Raw genomic sequence first — 26,350 nt, 5'->3', positions numbered from 1 at the left:
TAGATGTATAGCTATTAGTCACAAGACTATGTTACCAATCCCCTTCATTGTGTGCTGAGATGAGTTAAATCAGACCCTGAAGTTCAATTCACTATTTGATTCAGACTTTAAATAGGAATTTATGAATAGAAGCAAGTTAACAAGGATTGTTTGTATGCTTCTACTACATATATAAAAGCATTTACAATGGTTAATAACTGAAGAGGGGGCATTTGCAAATTGATGTGTGCAAGGAAAAAAGGTTCAAATTCTCTCCACATTAGAAAAGTGTTAAAATCTATAAAACAGATAATAACCCAAGATCTATGGCAGGAAATAGAAACTATAAAACTGCAAATACAAATGATCTAAAATCAAAATAGCATTACAGAGTTATTTTCCAACAAGAGAAATACAAATGCTCCAAGAGAAAAAGAACATTAGGAGAGCTCAAAAGCATGAGGCTACAAGAATAAATGAATGTGTAAATATAAGCTAGGAGAGTGAGTATATATAGACTAAGTGAAAGGGAGGAGGTGGCAAGTATGATCAATAGAGAAAGTACACCAAAAGCATTCGAAATTAGGAAAGTGTAACTCCATAGAAGATGTCAACTACTCACTCCACTCCCACTAATACCCACTTTATTAACCTAAGCAAACTTAAATAGAATTGTAGGAAAACTCCATACAAAGAAAATAAAAACTTGCACTAACACCCCCCTTCCCCCCATGGGAAGCTTAGGTGGATGATAAGATGGATCTCAACAGATGAAGCTTGATGAGGTACCCATGTACATAGAGATTCCCTGAAAAAGAAAAAGCTCCCCTCAAGAAAAGAGAGAATAGCCTTCCCCAAATAGAGAGAGAAAAGTAACTTAGTCTCAAACCTTTGATCAGCGCTCAGTTATTGCTAACAGTTTGATTCTATTGCCAGGACCTTGGTAAATCAGTAAAAGGAGACCAAATCAATAGATTTAGTATTTGCAGTGGTAAAAGAGTTAAAAAAAGGATTATAGATAAACAAGAATACAACATCATGGTTTTCAGTAATGTCCCAGACTGAATTTTTTCACTTTTTGCAATTTCACAATGACCCGAGCATGAAAATGTAATGTCCCCTTATTGAATTATAGAGATTTTTAACATTTACTTGACAAATTTATATGTTCAACTTGCAATAAGAACCTTAAACTTAGTACAAGAGATCCACTTGTAAATAATGACTTGATGGTAATATGCTGGTGTGCAATAATAACTTAAGTGGGTTCAGTCTGATATGAAAGAAGATCAGAATCCTCCTCTTGAGAAAATACACTTATACAAGAAGTTTGATCACTGATGACTGAGTATATGTTAGGATCAGAATATGTATATGTAAACTGAATTTTCTATGATTATCTCCTTTATACGCTGATTGCTTTCTCAGAAATTCACCTTAGAGTCTCGCACTAATTTTTAGAGAATAATAAAGAATGATACACTCTTCCTGGTCTTTATCTTTAAATGCCTGTGATATGATTCTTGAAGGCGTTATAATCATAAAAGATATGTTTTATGCTTCCTCCTTACTTGGTATGCTTACACAGAACCTTCCGTTCTGGACTGATAACAAACAATAAATGAATCTACAATCGATCTGATCTTCCACCTTGTTGAAAGCTACACGATATAAGTCAGATGATCTATTGTGTATTTGGCGCCTTCACCAGTAATTATCCTCTGTTCAATGATCTCCCTAGGATGATGGAGTGACTCTTATATCCCTCCCCTATGCTGAGTAGTCACGTCCTTCCCCAAGGTTAAGCCTGCTAAGAGGAGACACCTCTTTTAATGCAGTCGCAGCCCTACATTTACCAAGAGGCACTTGTTTCCCCTTAGCCGTTTGTCTATTAATCACTAATTAATAATTTTGTGAACCAATCCGTTTGCATTAATGAAAGAGAAAATCAATCCTTCAAGCTGATATTGATGATCAACCCCGATTGCGAGAGTTAGACAATTGATGGGTTTCTGCCTCATGAAATTGTGAAGTCTTACCTTGTAAGACAATTTCATTGCTGATAGTAGAAGATCAGATCCAGGGGGCATGACAGAAAACCTTAGCACTTCATAGTAATTTCAGTTGGGAGGTTTGAGAGTAAAAATGATATAAGGAGATTGGAAAGCTATATGTATGCTTTACAATAAGTGAAGATCAATTAAGTTAGGCATGACAGAAAACCTTAGCACCTTTTGATCACCAAAATCCCAAGATATTCAAGGTGAAAACAAATGGTGAAAGGATTAGAATAACATTATATTAATATGTTTGTTGGTGGCAAGCTGCACAACTCAATATCGCAAACTATTACAACAATCTGAAAATAAAGGTGTGTACTCTAGAAACAAGCTTTCCAAATTAATTAAAAGCTATAACTGAAAATGATTGAGACTAGTTCCGATGGCAAGCCTTGCAAGAGAAATACAAATTCTAAATCTAATGGAGACCAAAAAATTAACATCAAAATTATTAATGATGGAAATAAGATTGATTTGCTAATGTTGTGGTGTGCTATCCTTCCAAATTTACAGTATTGAAATCAACTACAAATCTTATATTATTTCTAGTGGTAAGCCACACAAATCTATACAATGAAAATGTCGTTCTAATGAATTGAAAAACTAGTTATCAAATCCTAAAAATGGTTACCAAATAGTAGTATATTATGTTAAATAGCAACACAATAAATGTACAACATTTTCTAACTTGTATGGCTGATTTAGAGCAATAATCAACTGCTAAAAATGAATGATACCTTCTGAAATCTGAATGGAAGTTTAAAGACCAGAAATTAATATTTTAAAACATTTGAAGTTGTTGAAGATTAATATCCAATGGTGGCTTGCACCAAAGACGTACGGCTGCCAAATATAATTATTATTCACTCCATTTGACCATGTATGGCACAAGACAGTAGGGTATGACAGAAATTAAAATGAAGTCTTAAAACCATAAAAGTTGTTATCCCCTTTTAGTAGTTAGTAGTTGCAACCTATTTAGTAAACAGCATGCAGCTTATTGGTAGGTATAACAGCCAATGGAAAATAAGATACAATCTTTAGAATATTATGGTCAGCCTTCTTTGTCTCATATGGTACCCTAAAATAATACAAAACCTTCAATTTTTATGGCAGCAATTTGTATAGTAGCTATAAACAAATGATTTCTGTACTATGTATCTCTCGTCAAAAAAATCTATAAACTAGTACAATTGCTACCATAGTTACAGCTAGGAATAATATGTGGTGCAACCAAGCTGTTTACTACGTCTGATAAATTAAATACATTAATTAATAATCAAGATGACAATGCATACCAAATACAAGAGAAAATGTCTTTATTCACACACAAAATTATAACAAAAGAAGACTAGAGATGGTCAGCCAGGGATCGGAGTTGATCCAACTAGATCATACTACTTTCCTTGATGATACACAGTATATTTAAAGGACCCGACAGTTGCCAAGAGGAACACAACTATCAACCAACCAACACTTATAACTACCCAAAGCCAACAATTAATACATAGTCAGATAACCAATATTATTAAACAGAAAGTGTACATTGTACGCTGACTACATCATCCCCCCCAAAAGAAAAAGTCATCTTGTAGATGACAAATAAACATCAAGTAATAATCAGGAAAAATAATGACAATATTGTAGATGAAGACTTGTATGTTAACTTGGAAGTGTACCTTGCAAACTTAAAATTGTAGTGTACTTAGCAATTTAAATTAAGGAAATGGGGGTCTAAGGGCAGCACCCCTGGTCTGCTCCCTATCGCAATACAGGGCAGGGTTGAGGAGCAGCACTCCCGCCACCAAGCCCAAATTAAGACCTTCAAAACCATGTAGAACTCCATGTCGCACATCATTTTCATGATTTTTAAAGAGGAAAAAAGCAATGATTTGTGAACATTGCAGTACCACACGTGCAGCATTGTGCTCACTGTACAAGGAATTGATACTATCGTACGGTGAAGGGATGCCGATGTTATTGTAATGTGTGCCAAATGACGAAACATTGAGGGTGAGCGCTCTATATGCTATTCTAGGACCCGTGTTGTGCAAGGGACAATCATACAATGTGAGGGCGCTAAGAATGTCGTATGGCATGATAGTGCTGAGAGGATGGTTGCCACCGTACGATGAAGCAATTCGTCAACCATATGAGGTAAGGACGGGTTCAATGTACAAGGATGTGCAAATTTCGTACGATGTGGAAATGGGGCCATACAATGTGAGGCTCCACGAACGTGTGGCATACAATGTAGGGAATCAGTACATTGTGTGGTGTGGGATGTTGTACGTTAAATTGTGTGGGTTGTCGTGTGAGATGAGGTCGTAAGAAAGGGTGAATGAGGCCTATTGTACAATAGAAACCAAAAATCGCTGAATGAGTGGAGATGGTCATTAAACTATGACTTGAATGAAGGCAAAGATTGTATTCTTTTTCCAGTTGTTATCAGCTTTGGCTGCTACCAACCATCATCTCACGAGTAATATATCATACACTTTCTTTTGCAATGGGATGACCACAAAATTCATGAGGAATTGTTGGGTCTCAATAATCACCTTTTGTGTCATCAGTGTCCCCAAAGGCTTGATTCCACGCTGGTCAATGCCTACTAGTTGAAATGTCGGTGACCAAAGGATTGGCTCCCAAGGGACTTCCATGTATCTTCGTGTACGTTGACTTTTGATCCTCCATCAATGATGATGTTGTTCAAATTCTTCCCCATGATCTCTATTTGAATGGTATTCAACTTCTTCCCAATGTTCACTATCAACACCATTGGATCAATGGCTTGTTCAACCTCAAGTGGCAGCTCTTGTAATGTTCCGGACCTGTATGGTGCCTAAAAATTGGTAGACCGTACGGTGGAAGGGATACCCGTACTGTGGTTGGGTGACCGTACGATGACTAGGATTCACTTGTATGGTGTTGAATGGCTGTACGGTGACTGGGGTCACACGTGCCTTGGGGTTCGTACGGTGAGTAGGGTCACCCTTACGGTGGCTTGGTAGCCATACGGTGGCTTGGTAGCCATACAGTGGCTTGGTAGTCACCCGTACGGTGGCTGGGTAGCCGTACGGTGACTAAGGTCACCCGTACGGTGGCTTCTCTCCTTTTCGCGTGCCTTACACCTGCACACCCTTCTGCTGCGTATTTGCCTTCGTCAATAATATAATTGCCAAAAACTAATATAGTTCAAGGTCACAGAGATGGTGTGTTGCGTCGAGAAGAAATGATGAACAAAAAGCAACCCGAGCAAGATAGCAATAAGGATAATACTTTAGATTTCAGATTTCAGTAATGCCGAACTAAGAACAAAGCAGAATAGGGTGAGGGATGAGTCCCACCGAAACTACGGATACCAAGTAGGGAGGGTCTTTCACCTCTGAAATGGCGGACAACAGAACTCCAACTGGAATTCGTACAAACAAGAGAAAATATCAAAATCGCATACCTACAACAATGACTAACTCGTCCATATATATGGGGCTCCAGGAAGTTTCCTGAAGGGTTACAAACGGGCCGACACCAAAAAGTTTATAACTAACTAATTAATTAAAGGGGCCCGAAATATATTATGAAGTACGGGGCCATACAATAACTTATTTAAATGGACTATTTAATTATATCGGGGACATTACAGCTCTACTATGATGTCTTTACTTGGGTCTTCCTATAGAAAACTTTGGTTGTCATCGACTGTGCTAGTAATTGCCACTCTCAATTGCCACATGATTTGAAGAAGGTTTGTCACCTTGATCAATATGGTTGTTTGTAGCAATCGTCATATTATGTTCTTCTCTAACTCTGACCGCAATGGCGTACTTGCAGTTTCATTAGAAGTTCTTTGTTTCTTCACCATCCCTTGTTCTATTTTTGCTATGGCTTCTCGAAGTTGTTCCTTCTCCGTACGAGGGATTGGGTATACTACTTTCTTCATATGTGCTCTAGTGATTGCCAAAACTGTCATCTTATTCCTCCACCTCCAGCATATTAATAGCCTTTTGCTTCAAGCAATCAGTGTCTTCATGGTCACCTAGTCCACACCATTTGCACAATAATTTCACTTTGGTTTGCTTCTTCTAGCAGTCTCTCACAAATTGTCACCATTCACTACATTGTCAACACTGTATGATAGGATGTCCATTGGTGTCGTACTATATTTAATTCCGCCCTCATTTATTTCAATAACCACCTAGTGATGCATTGTGTTTTTCGATGGAGTGGGCTCTCCCTATGTGAAGAGTATTTGTGTACTTCTAGTCTTCAAATTATATGGGGCACTCCTTTATTGAATAAACCACCAAATCTCACAAAACATCTTTCTAGGACAATTACCTTTTGTGTGCTCCACAATTTGCACTCAATACACCATAGTTTGTTAGTTTCTCTGTTGATTTCTTTCTCCACCTTCAATTCTTTCATCATTCAAAGCATGTGCCTTTAGAGTGCTCATATTGTTCCCAATTCATTGTTACTATTGTCATCAAAACTTCCATCTTCTATTTTTATTTTACTATGCAAGGAAATTTTATCTTCACTTTCTATGTCCATCACTTGATTGTAGGCTTCAGCATATGACAACGGTGGTACTACCTTCATTTTTTTTCTTAATGACAAAAGTAAACCTTCAATGAACTATCGCTTTTTGAGACCATCAGCCAGTTACATTTCCAATTTTACCAGCAATTCTTTAAGTCTTCGATTATAAGCTCATACATTTTCATGCTTACCTTTTTGTATCGTAAATTTCTGCTACTATTTCATTATCATCACAAAGCAATTTTAACTCTTCTTCAAAGGCGTTCTTTAATGTCTCCCATGTATTTATGGAGGCTTGATCAATTTTTGTATATCAATGAATCACTACACCTCACAAGGTGGCAGGAAAATATCGTAGCCAAATTTCTTTATCTTGCCCATTTGTTGTCCATATTGTCTCACAACTTTTACAGTGTCTAATAAGATCCTCCAATCCATTGCCTGTAAACTTTGGCAACTTTTGCTTTTTTCCACTAGGGCTTGCTATGGTTTTATTTTGATGCAAACCTAGCACCTAGATCTACTTTCTCAAGAGTTTTGATTCGAACATTCAGGTGATTCTCTCACACTCTCAGCCACATAGGAATCCTAAACTCTTCCCTCAGCTGCAGCCTTTTGCACACTTGTTTCACCTTCAAAATTTCTTTTATACACCTTTGGCTCGACTTATTCTCCATCAATTGACAACCTTTCAGTGCCCCGAAGGCTATTCTCACACAATTTTGTGAAGGAATGTGACTTCCTCTCCCAATTTCCCTCATTTGGAGAACGTTGTCTTGACTTTTCAACTTGACTACATTCTAGGGAAAGGCTCCAGATTTGGACTGTCTTGTATTTTCCTCGAGTGTTTCTTGAAATCTGCAAGTACCCGACTCAGTTGATTGTTGGTGGCTACTTGCTTGAGCAGTGTTCAGTTTCCCATCATGTTGATGTGTATCCGGTGGAGATTGTTACTCCTATGACACAGAGGCTATCTTTGGATACATGGCTTCAGAGAGACTATGGTGACAATGGGCATGATGGTTTAGTTGGATATCACATCCATGAGGGTTTAGCAAAGGTTGTGGAGAGATGTTGCGTAGCAGATGTTTCCAGGTACTCCTATCTTCACAGTACAGATGGATGTGTGTATAGATTGCACTGGGATCCAGGTGATGACAGAGTTAGTGTTGCAGTTTGGATAGGTCTCATGGGTTGGCTTCACCACATCTCGCATGGTGAAGTGGTGATCAGTGTTGAGCAGCGAAAATCTGAGGGAGGTTTACATGGCAGATTTCTACCCTGGATTTGGAATCCAGGTATACTATGTGGGACACTAGCGAGTATGTCGAGGGATCCTTTGTGTGCATCCGAGTTCCGGTTAATGTTCCCTGTTTTGGGAAGCAAACATTGTCAGTTTTCAGAGTTGCTTCCACTTGATGTTCATGTTCTTGTGACACTTGCTGTTGAGGTTGATTTAGTTTGGCAGGTCTTGTTAGTTGTGCCCTTGGTGTGGGCATTACAGGAGTTGGTTGGTAATACCAGGGACATTACGCAGGTCTTCATTTGGGATCCAGGTGGAGGAGTTTCTTTGCGGTCGATATTGCTTGGGGACAAGCAATTTCAGGAGGGGCGGACTATAATGTCCCCATTTTAGCAGACTTGGATTTTGTGAGATTAGCCTATTATCCTGACCCTCGTAGGCTAATGTGTTGGATAGAGGGTCTCTTGAGGATTGGTATCATCTCCAGTGTTCAGAGTGCTTCAGTTTGGTCTTCGTTTGGCATCATTCGAACATCATTTGCTCTACTTCCTATTTTTAGTAAGTCTTGGGATGTTAGAGATGGACCCCTGCTATTTTTAGTAAAGGGGGTATGGTCATTTGCAGCTTCATCATGTCAGCTCCCAGTTCAGACGGCGTTCAAAAATGTTGAATATTAATGGAGATATTAATGTTTATTTAGTTTAAATAAACATTAATGTTTTGAGCTTATATTATTAAGTTATAATATAATCTTATATTATAACTTAAGGAAGGGTCCAAGTATCATTAAAGGGGACCATTTAATTAATTAATTGTGGCTTTTTTACCAAGGTGAAATATTAAATGACAAAGTGAAAATATTATATCATTAAATGTCATTTAATATCATTAATTGATTTAATGCCTTATTGGAGAAAATTGAACCCTCATGGGAAATATATATAAGGCTTTTGAAAAGAAGAGAAGGGGGAATTGATCATTGTTATTTTTGATGAGAAGACTTGTCTCTTGGCTTTGGAGAAGAAGCTGGGGTTTCTGCAGCTTGTCCGGAGTATCGCCATTGGAGAACATGAAGACTTCATTGCATCAGCAATCTGAGAGTGAGATATTCATCTGAAGTTGCTCCTAGGGTTGGCTTCATCCAGAAGTTGACATTGTCCTGATTGGAGATTTATTTTCAGATTTATTGGCGTAGCTGAGGGCATATGTATATGGCAGACTGGGAACATCATACAAAGGGTTTATTTGCTGCTATAGTGTCGTAAACAGTGCACGTGAACAGTGCGCATGAACAGTGCACTACAGTACCCGTGAATAGTAAACGCTACAGTACTAATGCATTTTAGAAGACTTAATCTACAGAAATTTAAAGGGGTTTGAAGAGTGATTTTCAGATTGCTGGAGGCTACATTTACTGCTGTTAGTACCACTCATTGGCACGTGGGAATTACATGTATGTATGACAAGTGTTTGTGTTAATGACAATCTGCTGTAAGTGCATTTTGGTTTCTAAGAATGCATTCCAAATCTTCGTAGAAATGTCTAACAGCTGTCTAATCTGCTGTAAGTGCATTATGTCTGACATTCAACATTGATCAGCCACTTAGCTTTCATGCCAACTATTTGCTTAAATGCCTAATGGTTGTAGGTGTACTTTGGGATGCATGACAAGTGTTTGTCTTAATGTCTACTAGCTGTACTAGTTAATTTCAGTCATTTCATGTGCGTGTAAGCTCTAAAACAGCTAGCATATCATTTCTATAACAACTTTGCATTGTTAGAAGTTTTCCATAACTTCATTTGCAGCCTACAAACCCAAAGAAGACAAATAAGAATTCACTACAGCGGCTTCAAACATTGTATGCCAAGTGTTTGACAATATTCCTTGGGGGTTCAATAAGCAAAACAGGGTCAGATTAGCCAAGGGATATTACAACTACATTCTGGGGAAAGGCTCCAGATTTGGACTGTCTTGTATTTTCCTCGAGTGTTTCTTGTAATCTTCTCCTTCATTCTATTTGCTTGATGATCCTTAAAGATCATCTAATCTCATAATCTTGACCACCTTGTGGCCTCTTCTCACCTTTATTGGGATCTAAGGGCATGAATCACTCAAATCCAAGCCCATTTTTTTAAGGAAACATGCCAAATGTTTACTGCTATGTCTAATAAATTAAAGACATGAATAATAATCAAGATCAAAATGCATACCAGATACAGGAGTAAAATGTCTTTATTCGCAAATGAAATTATTACAAAAGAAGACTGGAGATAGTTAGCCAAGGATCGGAGTTGATCTAATAGCTATATCATACTACTTTGCTTGACGATACACAATATATTTAAAGGACCTGACGGTTGCCAAGAGGAACACAACCGTCAACCAACCGGCATTTATAACTACCCAGCCGATAATTAATACGAACAATTAATAAATAGTTGGATAACCAATATTACTAAACATGACAATAGACATTGGATGCTGACTATAGAAGCCAAAAATATATAATAATTTTTTGAAACCACCACAAAACTGAAATCAAATACAAAAATTTCCAACTCATGGGAATCTACAAATACCAACTACAACTGGAAAAGAATTGCAAAATTTCCACTCACTAGTAATCCCTAGATGGAATTACTCATATGAGTAGGAGAGTTTTCAGCTGTGAAACCATTTACCAAAAAGGGATTTCCATCCTTGGGAAAAAAGACAAACAAAGGTTTGATCTCAAAAAAATGAGGGTTTTATTTCAAAAAATAGTAACCTTCAATGCTTACCTCCCCAAAAAAGCTCTCAAGGGAATATAATATTATTTTCCTTTTTCTTCCAAGCTTAATTTTAGAAGTGTCTAAAAAAACCTTTTAAATTTGTATTAACAACACTTTATTACATTTTAATAATAAAACACGAGTTAGCTTTTATGAATATAACATAAAGTTACTTCTTGGACAACTTCAGTTAAATTATTAAATTATTTCCCTTGCATCACCCCAATAGCCTACAAGAAATAGAATAATAGGCTAAGGGTCTTTCAATTAACTTTGCCTTAAAAAGGGGAAATGATATGAATCCACAAATAGAGCCAAAGTAAGAGTTGCATAAACCTCAACAAGGGATGTTTGGGTAAGGCTTAAGTATCTATGGAGTTACAATAGTGATGGCTCTCGAGAGAGAGACAAAAGAGTGAAGAAAATCTAATGGAGAAATTGTTTGAGTCTAGCATGCAAAGAGAATTGAATTCAAAAGAAGATTTTGCATTTGGAGAAGAGAAATTGCTATTTAGAATCTTTAAGACTGAAGATATTGCAACTGTTAAAATCTGAGAAAACAGATTTAAACCAAAATCAAATTGAAAGAGTTAGAACAAAATATTGGAAATAAAATGGACAGAATAACAATACTAGAGAAACTTGATGTGAATACTCAACGGCAGAATAGCATCAAGAGAAATCTCCCAATATCCAATATGAAAAAACAAGCAAGGTAGCATGTTTATATAGACTCAAGTGAGGGGTGGAGGTGGCAATACTGGCCAATGAGAGACCACCATGATGGTCTAAACATACTAAATGCACCTCCTCATAGCATGCCGACACCTCAATACCCACTTGTCTTAAGTAAACATGCTTTATTAACCTAAGAAAGCTTAATTAAAGTGAGAAAAAACTAGGAAAAAGGAAAATAATAAACCCAACTAGGAAAATAAAAACCTACACTAACACCCCCCCTTAAGCATAGCTTAGGTGGGTGAAAATATGGGTCCAGGCAAATAAAGCCTGATGAGGTACCCATGTACATAGTCCTCCCCCCAACAAAGGAGAGTACACCATCCCTAGAATAGCGAGAGAGAGAGAAAGAAAAAAGGAACTAAGAAGCCCCCCAAACAAAAGAGAACACATGTCGCACCCCAAGCAAAGCTCTAAAATGAATGAACTTGCTCTCAGTGAAGGGTTTGGTGAAGATGTCTGCAGTTTGATCTGATGTCTGACAGTATTGAAGATCAAGAACCTGCACATGAATCAGCTCCCGAATGTAGTGCATGTGAATCTCAATGTGCTTGGTCCGCTGCTGATGTACCGAATTGCGAGAAATCTGAATAACACTTTGGTTGTCACAAAAGATGATTGTAGGCTTTCGAAAGGAAATGCCAAACTCAATGAGAACGTTCTGAAGCCAAATGGCCTCAATAGCGGCATAAACTGCTCCTCGATACTCAGCCTCAGTAGATGAAAGAGCAATAGCAGATTGTTTCTTGCTCCACCAAGAAACTGGACCAGAACCAAGAGAGAAGCAATACCCTGAAGTGGACTTGTGATCATGAGAATCACTTGCCCAATCTAAATTTGTATATCCCACCAAGTCAATATCCACGCCCACTGTATAATGAACCCCATAACTGTGAGTACCATGTACATAGTGAAGAATCCGCTTAGCTGCTTTCCAATGCAGCTCATGTGGCTCCTGCATGAACCTGGAGACCATTCCCACTGCATATCAAATATCAGGCCTCGTGTGAGTCAAATATATGAGGCTTCCAATTAATTGACAATACAAGGTAGCATCCGCCAAGGGTGAAGAACAAGAAGCCTCAAGTTTGACTCCTGACAAAAATGGAGTCGTGCAGGCTTATAGTCAGCCATGCGAAATCTTGAGAGCATATCAAGAGCGTACTTAGGCTGTCAAATGAGGATACCAGAAGGCGATTGAGTGATCTCAATCCCTAAGAAGTAGTGGAGTAGGCCTAAGTCAGACATCAAGAAACGATCATGAAGGGCAGTTTTGACTGCCTTGATACGAGATGAGTGACTCCCAATGATCAACAAGTCATCAACATAGAGAACAAGGAAGGTCAGAATATCATCCTGCTGCAAAATGTAGACGTTTGGATCAGAATGGCACCGAGTGAACCCAACTGACAGAAGGAAGGAGTCCATCTTGGCATACCAGGCACGAGGGGCCTGTTTAAGGCCATAGAGAGACTTCTGAAGGCAACAAACAAGTGAAGGATCCTGGATGAACCCCTGTGGTTGCTCTATATATATCTCCTCCTGAAGGTCACCGTGAAGAAAAGCACTCTTCACATCCATCTGATGAACTTCCCAGCGATGGGCTGCAGCAATAGCAAGGACAAGTCGGATGGAATTCATCTTGGCAACTGGCGCAAAAGTCTCAAAGTAGTCAATCCCAACAACCTGGGAGAATCCTTTGCAACCAGGTGAGCCTTATGCTTATAAACCGACCCATTTGCAGCAAATTTAGTTCGGTAGATCCACTTGCACTAAACAAGTTTCCTTCCCTTAGGAAGAGGGACTAAATCCCAAGTAAGGTTCCTCTCCAAGGAATCGAACTCCTCTTGCATAGCAGCATCCCACTCGAGGACACCTGAAGCTTCTCGAAAGGACTGTGGATCTACAGCTGTTGCAAAGAAGAGATGTGGAGCATGCTCAAATTGAGACCTTGTTCTTCTCTCATCTGAAGGATCACCAACCCAATCACCTGCTGACTCCAATGTCTGACGAGCCCAAAGAGGCCTAGTAGCTGGAGAATGAGGAGAATCTGGAGGAGAATCATCACCGTATGAATGATGACCAAGAGAGGAGGAAGATGAATCCTCATCATCATCATCTGAAGTGGAGGAAGAAGACTACTCAAAAGGATTAGGAGGATTAAAATCCTTGGAAGAACTATCATCATGAAGTCGCAATGTCTCCATAGAAATGAAAGATGGAGAAGTGGCAGAAGAAGAACTGGAAGTATCCTCCCCAAAACGAACACTCCTCTCAATGAAAAGCTCATGTGTGGTAGGATGGACAAGCCTATAACCTTTGACACCATCTAGATACCCAACAAATATGCAAGGCTTTCTCTGCGAATCCATAGCCTTGCATTTCTCTGTTGGAATTTGGCCCCATGCAGGAGAACCAAACACGCGAAAGTGTTTGACTGTGGGTTTCCGACCAGTCCAAGCTTGGAAAGGAGTTACCTCCTTCACAGCTCGATGAGGAACCCGATTCTGGATATAACATGCACAGTTGATGGCCTCTGCCCAATACTGAGGTGCCAATGATCTGGAGTGGATCATACAATTAGCCATTTCCTTCAAGGACCGATTCTTACGTTCTGCAACTCCATTTTGTTGTGGAGTGTAGGGAACTGTGTGTTGAAGATCAATGCCTTCTAAGATACAAAACTGCCCAAATCTTTGGTTGACATATTCGCCCCCATTATCGATGCGTAAAACCTTGATGGTTTTCCCTGATTGCTTCTCTGCAAAGGCTTTGAATTCCTTAAAAGACTCAAAGACCTCAGACTTTTGTTTGAGAAAATATACAAAGGTGTACCGAGAAAGATCACCAATGAATGTCAAGACATATTTGGCCCTACTGAAAGAAGGATTTGGAAATGGTCCTGCTAAATCACTGTGAACTAGCTCCAAAAGTTGTGTGGCTCTCCAATGCTTTGCCTTTATCAAATTTTTCTTCAGGATGCTTGCCAAGAATGCATCCTTGACAAACTCCATCAAAAAATCGAATAGAAGGCAACCCTATAACCATGTCATGTTGACTGAGCTGCTGCAAGTAGCGGTAGTTCAAGTGGCCAAACCATTGATGCCACAAACGACTCACCTCATCTGAGTGAGTAAGCAATGCAAGTGAAGGAGAATCAGGAACAAAGTGAGAAAATTGATACAATCTAGACTGATGATCTACCTTTCCCACTGCAATAATAGACCCATTATGCATCTCACTAATTACCACTTTGTCTGGAGTGAACTCAACCCGCTTGCCAGAGCCAGTGTGAGTGATACAATAGACAGATAGGAGATTAGTTGACAAAGATGGAACACAAAGGACATCCTGAAATGTTCCTTCGCCCACGTCAACAGACCCTCTCCCATGCACTTCAGCAGGAGTGTCATCACCCAATAGAATAGATGGCATAGAACATGACTTCGAGGAGTAAAAATTATCCTTTGATGAAGCCATGTGGTGCGAAACACCCGAGTCAATAATCCAGGAATTAGGCTGGGAAGCAACAGCAACTAGGGCCTTGCCCTTTCCTTTCCCCTTACTTGTGTCCTTTGAAGATTCCTGAGATGAACTTGGTTTGACAAAATCAGGCACCTTGATGTTGTTCTTTTCTAGAAGATGAGTCAAATGATCAATTTGCTTCTTTAGACATTTATGTTCATCATGACCAAGTTTCTTACAATAGGAACACTTAGTTTTCTCCTTCTTGAGCTCGTCACCCTTTGAAGAAGATGCATCATTAGTTGCTTTTGAAGTAATTGGCATCTGTTCTCGCTTCTTTTCTCCTTGGTTCTTTTGTTTCTTTTCTTGCTTAGAAAGCCCATTTTGATCTTTTGTACCCTGGTTGGCAACCAAGGCTTGAGATTTAGAGGGCTTAATTGTGCCCGTTTGAATCAGCTTATCCCGTTCTTCTGTGAGTTCTTTTGCAAAATCATCAAGATAAGTCATTTTAAAGCACTTTTTGTAGCATAGAAAGTAGAAACAAAAACTGAATAGTTTGGACCAAGTTTGGAAAGAATGCTTAGAATAATAAGTGGAAGAGGCTAGCTTTGTCACCTATCTTACCTTATTGTAATGTTTAGTTTTGTGAAGAAGTCCTGAATTGTATCAAAATTACATGGATTTATCCCTATTAGCTCATTCTCCAATTGGTGTCCCCTTAACTCATCTTGTTTACCAAACAACCCCTCTAATGTTGTCCATACATCATTTGGAGTTGTAGCAGATTCAACATGAAAAAGAAGATCAGCTTCATCACATTTGTTAAACCATTTTGGCTTTTCTGCAATTAGTGTTGGTTTAATTTCAAGTCCCATAGTTACTCTAAACAACCCCAACTTCTTAAGATAGATTGTCATTTTTTACTTCCACTCATAGTAGTTGTAAGGTGAGTATTTGTACTATATTTTGATCCATTTTAATGCAGAAAATAAGATTGCTTGTGTAGGAAAGAGAGACGAAAAACCCAGAGAGAACACACTGGACCACCACCCCTTTCTACTATATCAGAAATCACCCCCCCCCCCCAAATATTATAAGGTGGCACTTTATAATTTAGTGCATTTACAATGCTGGAGTCATTTTCCATAGTTTTACAAAGTCCAAAAAATGGACACAAATACTGAAGGCAAAAATAATATCTCAGAATATGAACATCAAACCAAAACTAAAGTAATCTAATTGAAAAAATGTCCACTTTCAAAAAAAGAATGACCTAAATCCGAGATCATATGTGAAAGTTATAGTGGTTTGAAGTTCATAAAACGGAGACTGCCCTTTAGATCTGCTGATAAAACTTAATTTCTGGAACATTCGTAACTTCTAAGAAAAAATTGATTACACCACTGCAAAGAGCACAAAAAAATACCCCATTTCAAAAAAAATTGCACTGAAAAATACCTCCGTATGACTGAGAACATCTCATTTGAAGATCAAATGCAAAAATGAAAACTGCAATGGTGAAGTGGCTGAAGCTTTTCAACACAATTTTTGAAATATTTGTTAACTAAATGTAAAATCTGGCAACAACCCAGATGGTTTTTTTCAGCTACGAAACAAACCTAGAAAGCGTTTTTCTTTATCACTTGCAAAAGATGGGGCCACAATGTAAAAAAACGCCTTCAACAAAGAAAAAACGACATGCAAAGCTTTTGGTGTCCGATTTGCACACACTTTATATAAAAATAGAGGTTTTTGGGCTTTCCAAACACAAAGAAAAGGTCTGTTAGGCCTCAAAACACACTATTTGAAATTTCCTTCACAAATCTTTTTACAAAAAAAGCATATATGTAACACAATATTACTGGATCTTCATAAACCTTTGCTAGTTTTTCAGATCATGCAAAATGCAAAAGAAAACAAAGCAAGATTTTACAAGATCACTACAATAATCTAATCTTTCAAAATAGGCTCTGATACCATATTAAAATCTGAGAAAACATTTTTAAACTAGAATCAAATTGAAAGAGTTAGAACAAAATATTGGACATAAAATGGACAAAAGAACAATACTAGAGAAACTTGATGTGAATGCTCAACGACAGAATAGCATCAAGAGAAATCTCCCAATATCCAATATGAAAAAACAAACAAGGTAGCATGTTTATATAAACTCAAGTGAGGGGTGGAGGAAGCAATACCGGCCAATGAGGAGAGACCACCATGATGGTCTAAACATAGTAAATGCACCTCCTCATAGCATGCCAACACCTCAATACCCACTTGTCTTAAGTAAACATGCTTTATTAACCTAAGCAAACTTAATTAAAGTGAAGGAAAAAACTAGGAAAAAGGAAAATAATAAACCCAACTACGAAAATAAAAACCTACACTAACAGCAACAGCAGTATGTCCCCTTGAGGACATGGAGGTATTGGTAGATGTGTGGTAGCTAAGTGCACTAGAAGAAGAGGATGAAGAGATGCTTATGGAAACTCTTGCTTCCCATTATAGTGTTTGTGTTGTTTGTGTGCAAAAGAAGCAATGAGTGGGAAAAAAATCATTTTTGGTGGAGGTTGATTGATAATTGTGGGTTAAATTTTGCAAGAAGAGAGAGAAAGAGAAGCATTTGGTAGTGGATAGATAGTGGTGGGTCAAAACCCACAAGAGGAAGAAGAAGAGAAGTAGTGGATGAGGAGGGACTACAATGACCAAAGATCCACAAGGGGAATAGAAGTGGCTAGCCAAACCTAGTGGAGGACAAAATATTTCTCTATGAAAAGCTAGAAGAGGCAAAGGAAAATATTTCTTTTGATGAACCTGAAATCAATAATTGGGCATATTGAAGTTTGCAAGCATCCTTAGTAGGTGGTTCTACTAGTTTGCTCTATTTTGGGAGCTTTATGCTCACAAAACTTCTTACCCGAGGTGTATAATGCAAGAGCATCCAAATCCACAAGCAATCTTGCATCAACCAAAAACAAAATACAAGATGGTTGTGACATCCTATCTAGTCTATATGTTCGCCAGAAACCAACCACTGCCAGGTTTAATCATGAAGGGTGAAATTGGGAATGGGCCCAATCAAGTGAAGGTATATGATTGTTATCCACAATTACACTATCAGGACATAGCTCAAAGGGAAAAGAACAACCCTGCTTATGTAGTTGGTCAGTATGAGCGTGTCAATGACGCCTTCACAATGCGCCTGGTCAGGCTGATGCAAGGAGGACTACACATAAGGCTCTCAGAGCAAGCTACTGTTCTGGTACAGAGGTATGGCGCCTGGTTCATCCAGTTCCCAAGATTCTCCTACATCCGAATAGCTAGCTTCGAAGACGCTCCTTTCCGACTTCCGTGATATCCAACCAGCAAAATAGTTCTTCTGGAAGTCGCAAGGCAGGCACGTCCGGTGAGCAGTTTACTCAAAGACAAGAAGCAATCCGGATTCACCTTCCCTATGATTATAGGTAACCTCGATGTCCATCTGAAGAGTCCAGCTCATGCAAAAGAATCCCTTGCAGAACTAGCCTCCTACGGCCTACAAGCACATTTCCCAAGGAAATGCTTTGATCACGACAATCTGGCAAAGAGAGCCTACGATAGGCGATACAGAGCAAAAGAGTCAGTTGAAGATTATTAGAAGAACTGCTCTGATGACTATGAAGTCCGACGGCGCAAGTATTCAAGGCTAAGTGTGCAGCAAATGCGACTCTATGAATACCGTCGGGTCCCGGATCAGCTAACGGATTCTGGAAATTGCCTACAAGTCCGGGAATTTGAGGCGGTAAGACATCTCTCGCCAGGCATCAATTGGTCACAAGATCCAATCACTGATTTTGAGGTGGTTATGGCAGCCCCAGGAAGGTACACTGATCAGTGGTTGCACCAGCAAATTGAGCGACTGATTCATGAGGGAGTCCAGTTCACCTACCACATGATGGGTAGCCTTGATTCTCAGTCCTCTGAAGATGAGGGAACCTCGAGTGCACCAAAGGAAGAGGTTGAAAACCCCGAGAAAAGGAAGAAGGCTAAAGCCAGCAGAGGGACTCGGAGCTCTAAAAGAACAAGAAGGGAGAAGATCCCTATTAGGAGACCAAAGGTCACTTCATCATCAAAAGACCCCAGTTCATCTGATGATGTAATAGAACTAGATTATATACCTGCTCCGCCTTCTCAGAGCGATATTGATGCATTCGGAGCTGATGATCCTCCTGCACAAGACATGCTAAATGCAGAGGTGAAGGTTATTGAGTCTGCCGAACCTGAGAATCAAGTGGAGGAAGGAGAAATTCCATCCATTCAAGGGCTTGAGGTGCATGAACCCACCCAGGGTAGCCGCCATGAATTGCAGCTGCATAGTACTGCCAAGGATGACTCCACTGTTGAAGGAGAGCAAAGGAAAGATGAGACCCGCAAGCCTGAAAGGACTGAAGAACAACCATCACATGAAGATACCAGACAGTTGTTCAGTGAAGTAGGAGAGAATTCAGCTGCGAGCAAAGGACTTGACACTTCCTCAACTCCTCCTGTAACGGAGCAGCTGCAAATATGCAATGAGCCAGCTGAAAACATTAAAGAACAGAGTGCAAATTTAACCATAGCATCAGCCCAGACCATACCTCAAGATTGGTTAGTTGCTCGAGCTCAGCGCAAGGCAGCCACCAAGCCACCCATCGACTTAGAAGACATTTTCTCACGCATAGGCGAAGCCAAATCCAAGGGGAAGAAAAAGCCTAAAGCATATTCCCGGATAACCAAAGATGAACAAAGGAACCGTACCCTCCATATCGCCACCCCGCCTGTCGATAAGCCAGCAGATCAAGTTACACTGGCTGATTATAGCATCACAACCGTCCCAATCGGACGAGCCATCAAGGAACAGGAAAGGGAGGAATTCAAGGATTCCGTACAAAACATGCTCAGACAACTCGAAGAGATAATGGCTGAAAAGGACATGTATCGAGTTCATGTTGAGCAGGCCGAGGGGTACATTGATCAACTCTTGAGACCATTGCATAATGCCCTCGAATCCCATATTCCCTCGACAACATTGGCGCAAAGGACCACCACATAATTTGAAGGAGTACAAGATACTGCCAAAGCCGTCAAGGAATGGATGCGAGGCATTAAAGAAAGGGGAGAACAAATCATTGAAGAGGTAAAGGAAATGGCCCACCACCAAGAGACTATTCTAGTCAAGCTGCTCGAGGTAAAGCGGGAATGCCTCAAAGTCCATGAGGTAGCTGCTACAACTCTTCCTCTTGTAAGAGCTCTTTTTTGGACCCAAGCACAGATTCCTACATTGTCCGCCATCCTGGACCCCCACGACATCAACATTCTTAAAGAATGGTAGTGGACTATCACTATGAAGAGTGAGACAAGAGAAATCATTGACAAAGAGCAAGATGCATGCGAGGGAATTCTGAAGAACATGCAGGAACTTAGCAAGACAATCCTCCGATCAATGGTTTTGGGTTGGAAAAATGATTTGTCTGATGACGTAGTGCAACTAGACTGGGAGAAAAGATTGAGAGCAGATAGGATCGCCTACTCCACTAAGGACCTAGATTTTGCCGGTAAACTACATTCAGACATTTTGTGTTTTGAGGCTAATCGGTCCAACTGGAAGTATGGTTTGAAACACGTAGATCGTTATCTGGAGGGCATGCAGTATAAAATACGTCATCCCCCTATGCCTCAGTTCACGATGTTGTTCCAATTGTGCATCAGGTTCGAAGAGTATGTTCGTGAAGAACGTGCGGCAGGTCGTGATCATTGGAAAGAGTATTTGCATGGCAAGGATCAATTTTTAGTAAAGGGATATGAAGCTGAAAAAGAAAAGTGCTTTCTTAAAAAGCATTTTTCTTTTAAATTTGAAAAAGCACTTTTTGCCCAAAATTCATATTTGACTGCCAAGTCAGCTGTAAACTTTAAACTTTGTGCATGTGCACTTTTTGAATTATTATGGATAGTTATTAATTACCTTTTTAGGTAGTTATTGCTCCCCTTTGGGTGGTTGCTAATATTTACCTTCCATTTATGGGTATGGGTACCTTTTTGTACAGATGAATCTAGGCCACTTGTTTAGTTTAGATCTTGGCCATTCATCTATTTTGGGAAATCTATTTAAAGGGACTGGTTTTCCCTTATTTTTGTAAGAAGTTCAAGGATTGTTGCTGAAGCTCTGGCGAAATTTACACAGGATTAAAGCAAAGTTAAGGCTGTTTTCATTTCTTTGTGAGTGCATGGTCTCCCTCTTCACCATTTAAATTATTATGTTATGTCTTTCATTTTTCAGTAGCATTTTTAGGATAAACATCTGATAGAATCCTCGCTGTTCATACCATTAAGGACCGACTGACCATCATTCCCTTTGCATGGTTAATCTAAACCCTCTCATATGCTCAGTTCGGTTATTAAACTGTTAATGAATGAAAGTTAAAATTCTGAATTTGTGTTTAATAGCATGAAAATCTAGTTTTCCTTGAAGATCGCACTAGATTCTTACAAACATTGTGCTTAAATAGCTGATAAGTGTTAAATCTGGTTAAATGGAGGTGTCTGTCTGTTTTTCTTGAACATGCTATCTTAGTTAATTAGTTAGATTTTCTATATCTCTTTTCCCTATCCCTCTTTTTTCCCTTTTTTTACCAAGAAACCCCACAGTCCAACTGAATCAGTATCAATCCAACTGAAATCAACCGATAACAAGACTGTTAAATTTTAGGGAACTCACCCGAAAATTATTCATCTCACCGTAAGTCCCCTTTGTGCTTCCAGCAAAACACATCAAACCACTGAGTAATCCCACAGTCAAGACCTAACAATCAAAACCTTGAGGTCATCTCGTTTGATCAAACAAAAAACAGCATTAGGGATTTCCTTATCTCAAGAGAGGATAGGATACTCAGCAAGTACATTCTATTCTGCGTTGGCCGGATGGAGTCGTAGCAAATGCGATTTCAGACACGTCAACACTTCCAAAGGTTTGGGAGCGGATTTTGAGTTATGTACCTTAGAAGGGTCTTTGAGCGAAGTTTTTGAGGCATGTACCTTGGAAAGGGTCTAGAGTGAAATTCCTTGAAGATATGTATAATGCCTCCTAATATGACCAAATTGCACCTATAGCATATACTTTGATTAAATAGGAATATGAAAGGCTATAAATCATGTGTGCTTGATACTTGTTTGTTTATTTTGTAGAAAATGAAGAAAGAAATGAAGAGAATCATGTTAGAAGAGGATCAAAACAAGTAAATGTTAACATCAAGATCAAGCTGCAAGGAAGATACACTCGAGGGAACTTCAGAAGACAAGCATGAAAAGGTGATTATACAAGGAGCACTCACTTAGACAAAGACATGAACCACAACATCAACTCTCACAGCACCCTGAAGGCATAAACGGATCAAAGGAGTGTTAAGGAGAAGACATACAATCATTCCAAGGCAAGCAAGTGAGGGATATCCCATCACCACTACTGTGAGCAAGCTTGTAATGTCGAGTATCAAGTCTTCCCAAACCTGCAAAATGCAAGTTGAGGTGACGTCCTAGTCATCATCCCAGTCACCACTCACCAATCAAGGAAGGTCTACCTCTGCATGTGTTGATTCAACGTACCTGACTCATGAGTGATGGCACAAACTTCGAGGCACCTACCCGTGATATCTATTGGTCCACGTTTTCTCAATGTAATTTTCTCATTGGCTAAGGAAAAGTTTGTTGTAACAAACCCTAATTAGGGTTTCCTTGTAAAATCCTAGCCATTGATGGAGATTTAATCCTAGCCATTCATTGTAAATGAGCTCTCTATAAAAGCTCAGTCTCTTCATTTGTAAAGGCTAATAGTTAATAGTTAATAGTGAATAGTGAATGGTTAGCTAATAGAGAATAGAGAAATAGATGGTTAGTGAATAGAATAGCAACTAGAATAGAAGTCGATTAGGGGAGGGAAGAATTGTTGGTATGACTTGTAAATGAGATACTGTTTTCATTGAAGTTATGGTGAAATTTGTTATTTCAACAAGCCTCATTTTTCTACTTCTCAATTTATTTTCATGTTGATTAGTTTAAATGGAAGAAATTGTTGAATGCATTTACCTGGAATTCGTTAGTCCATACCACTAGCCTCTTGCTAACTGTAACAGTGTCTTGCGTGGTCAACTGGAATAACATGAGCTTAACCTCGAATCGTCCTACACTCATTGTTTATGCATTAACTTGAATGGTGATCAATGTTTGGCAGTATTGATTCGAATATCTTTGAAACGTCCTTAGAAGATTGCACTGAGCTTGTGTCAAATTGTTCTATTTGATGGTGAGACCTTGCCCAGTAGGATTCCATAAGTTCTTACATTCTAGGTCCTAGCATAGATTTCTCAAATCCTACCTCTTTTGCTATTTTTTTATCTTCCAATTGAGTAGATAGGACTTAAGTTCCAGCAAATCAAACATTCAAGCATTCGAATGTAAGTCCCCTTGTGATTCCAGCATAATCACATCAAACCAACTAAGCTTATCCACATGTAGTGACCCTACATATTTGAACCTTGGAGTCTTTTTTGGGTGATCCTTAAGAAAATCTTCAACATCCAAAGATTTTGTTCAAGAGAGGATAAGATACTTATGGTATTTTATTCTATGTTCGCACGAGCCTAAAAAACAAATCAACAGGACCCCCACTTTTTTTCCGCTTTCTAGGTTGTGTTAGGGTCTTTTGCTATTAGCCCTTGCATTAGAGAGGTATAGATGCTCAAATGGCTAGGAGTCAAGTGGATAGTCTTGCATGAGTGTGACATAAGCTTGCAAAGTCTAGATATCATAAGTTCAACCATGAGTAAGGAAGAATTGCCAATTTGAAGGTCATTTCAAGTGCTATTCTTGATGAGCAAACTTCACTTCATGAACACTCCTTGTGTAGCGAATTACTTGCACTTCTCCCACAGAGCGAAGACTCACTCTAAGATCTCATGTTGAGAAAGTTACAGGGTATTGAAGATGAGAGTGTAAGTGAAAATGAGCAAAGGGGAGTTTGGTCTTGGTTTGAAATCCACTTCATGAGCTTAACCTCAAGAGTGAACTTCATCTTCCAAGCCTCAGGAGTGAATTTCACCTTCAATACTTCATGAACTCAGGGTTTGGAGCGAACTTCATAAGTGAGACTTTTGGAGCAAACTTCATGCTTGAAAGATTTGGAGCGAGCTTCTTCATGTTGGAAATGGAAGAATGAGGTAACTTGCCTACTTCATGATCAAACACTCAAGAGCAAGCTTCATGAGTTCACCTTTTGGAGCGAATTTCTAACTTCATGAGTTGGTGATCTCAAGCGAACTTCATGAGTTGAGCAAGTGGAATGAAATTCATACTTCATGACTTCATGTATTGGAGCGAATTTTACAACTTCATGAGTTACCACCTTGGAGCGAAATTCCTACTTCATGACTTGCCTTCTTGGAGCGAACTTCATGACTTGCCTCCTTGGAGAGAATTTCATCAATGAGCCTACACAAGCAAGCCTTTATGAGCGAAGTTGAATGAGAAAGGAAGGATGATCGCCTTGAATGGATTCAATGCCAAGCGAACTTCATGACTTTGCACTTTGGAGTGAAATTCATACTTCATGAGTTGAGCAAGTGGAGCGAATTTCATACTTCATGAGTTGGGTTTTGCAAGCAAACTTCATTATCTCACAATTTGGAGCGAATTCCACATTTAGATTGAACTTCATGAGTTGCAAGTCTGGAGCGAACTTCATGACTTCATATTTTGAAGCGAAATTTCCAACTTCATGAGTTGCCACTTTGGAGCGAACTTCATGACTTGGGGTATTGGAGTGAATTTTGCATTCAAGGCTTCACAAGTGAAATGGAAGAAAGGAGATGAAGCAAATTTGAGAAGACGAACTACATGAGTTGCAAGTTGCAAGTGAACTTCATGACTTTGCATATTGGATCGAAAAACATACTTCATGAGTTGAGCAACCCAAGCGAAATCCCTACTTCATGATCTCACAGTTTGGAGCGAATTTCACATTTAAAACAACTTCATGAGTTGCCATCTTGGAGCGAATTTTGCAACTTCATGAGTTGCCTTCTTGGAGCAAATTTTCATGTTTGGGTCATTTGGAGCGAAGTTCATACAAGTATACTTCATGAATCAAAGAAAAGGAGCGAATTTCATTCAAGCAAACTTTAGGAGTTGAGAAAGACAAGCAAATAAGCAAGGTGAAAGAAGTTTGGAGCGAACTTCAGGAATTGAGCATTTGGACCGAATTTCTACAAAGATGAGCTTGAAGATTGGAGTGAATTTCATGAGTTAAGAACAAGCAAGGTGATTGAAACAAGCTTCATGCGCACACCATCTAGAGCAATCTTCATCTCCAAACATACATAAGTGAATCTCAACTTCATGTTCAAACCTACATGAGCAAGTGTCGACTTCATGAATTAGCATGTATGAGTGAATTTCATATTGAACTTCACAAATTCTGATAACTCAATGATGAACCACTAGTACCAAACCGGTACTGAGAGGGGGGGGGGGGGGTGAATCAGTACAAACACAAATACAGTCCAAAGCCAGTTTGACAGCAAATGCTCCAAATGACTGACAAACAGGGATACTGGTAAAACAGAGTGCAACCGGTAACATCCAGTACAACTCAATCAGTCATGAACCGGTCACTCAATAAGCTTCCCTCTTAGCTCAACACTACAGTATCATTATATTCTCATGCATAAACAGGTAAACTTAATCATCCGATCTTCACAACAGTGAGTTCAATATGTTTTATAGACAAGCATAAAACATAGAACCTTCATATGCTTAACAAGCAAAACAAAGCATCACAAGACAAAAGCATTTCACATGACACATATTTTTCACATGGAAACCCAACTGGGAAAAACCACGGTAGGGATGAATACCCACAAGCTGCTTTTTGAACTCTTTAGAAGTCTGCTCTATTAGGAGCCTTGTCCGGTTAAAGACATTACAATAGGTTCTGCTAGGAACCAATCCTGTTAGGGATCACCCGGTTAAGGGATACCCGGTTAAGGGTTAAACCCGATAGGGTCACCTTGTTAGAGGATTTCAAGAACTCAATAGCTGAAAGGATCTCCTAAGCTCTATAGCTTCTCAGGACTCATTAACCTCGAGTTACCCGGTTAAGGGATTTGAATCAAGCCTGTTAGGACCACCCGGTTAAGGGATTTTGAATCAAGCCAGTTAAGGCTACCCTGTTAGGGGATTTTACAACTGTTGAAGCGGTTAGAGATCAACAAGAATTACAATGATCTATTAACAGCACTCAATGCTAATGCAGATCCGTTTAGGCTCCTCTTTACCTTCTGCACATTCACTTTGCAGGTATCACTTCTCTCCTTTGGTCTAGCAAGAATCACGTATCACTTCCCTTGGATACACATTCACAACTTTTGCCAACAACCTTAGAAAGAAACACAACATCGACCTTATAGGAAACATACAGGTCGGTAGCAAAAACCCTAAACCCTAAACCTGTTAGGTTAAGCAATTCAAGCAGCTCGATCCT

General features: G+C 39.2%; 1 protein-coding gene across 3 annotated transcripts in view; it reads right to left on the bottom strand.

The window, feature by feature from the left end:
* LOC131074831 (rhodanese-like domain-containing protein 9, chloroplastic) overlaps window positions 1–26,350 on the bottom strand; it is a 115,886-nt gene that overhangs the window by 16,383 nt on the left and 73,153 nt on the right. The gene's annotated exons all lie outside the window — the stretch shown is intronic.

This window comes from Cryptomeria japonica, chromosome 4 (genome assembly GCF_030272615.1).
Source record: "Cryptomeria japonica chromosome 4, Sugi_1.0, whole genome shotgun sequence".
Taxonomy (NCBI): Eukaryota; Viridiplantae; Streptophyta; class Pinopsida; order Cupressales; family Cupressaceae; genus Cryptomeria; species Cryptomeria japonica.
The sequence above is the reverse complement of the archived record's forward strand: the minus strand, read 5'-3'. Positions and strand labels throughout refer to the sequence as shown.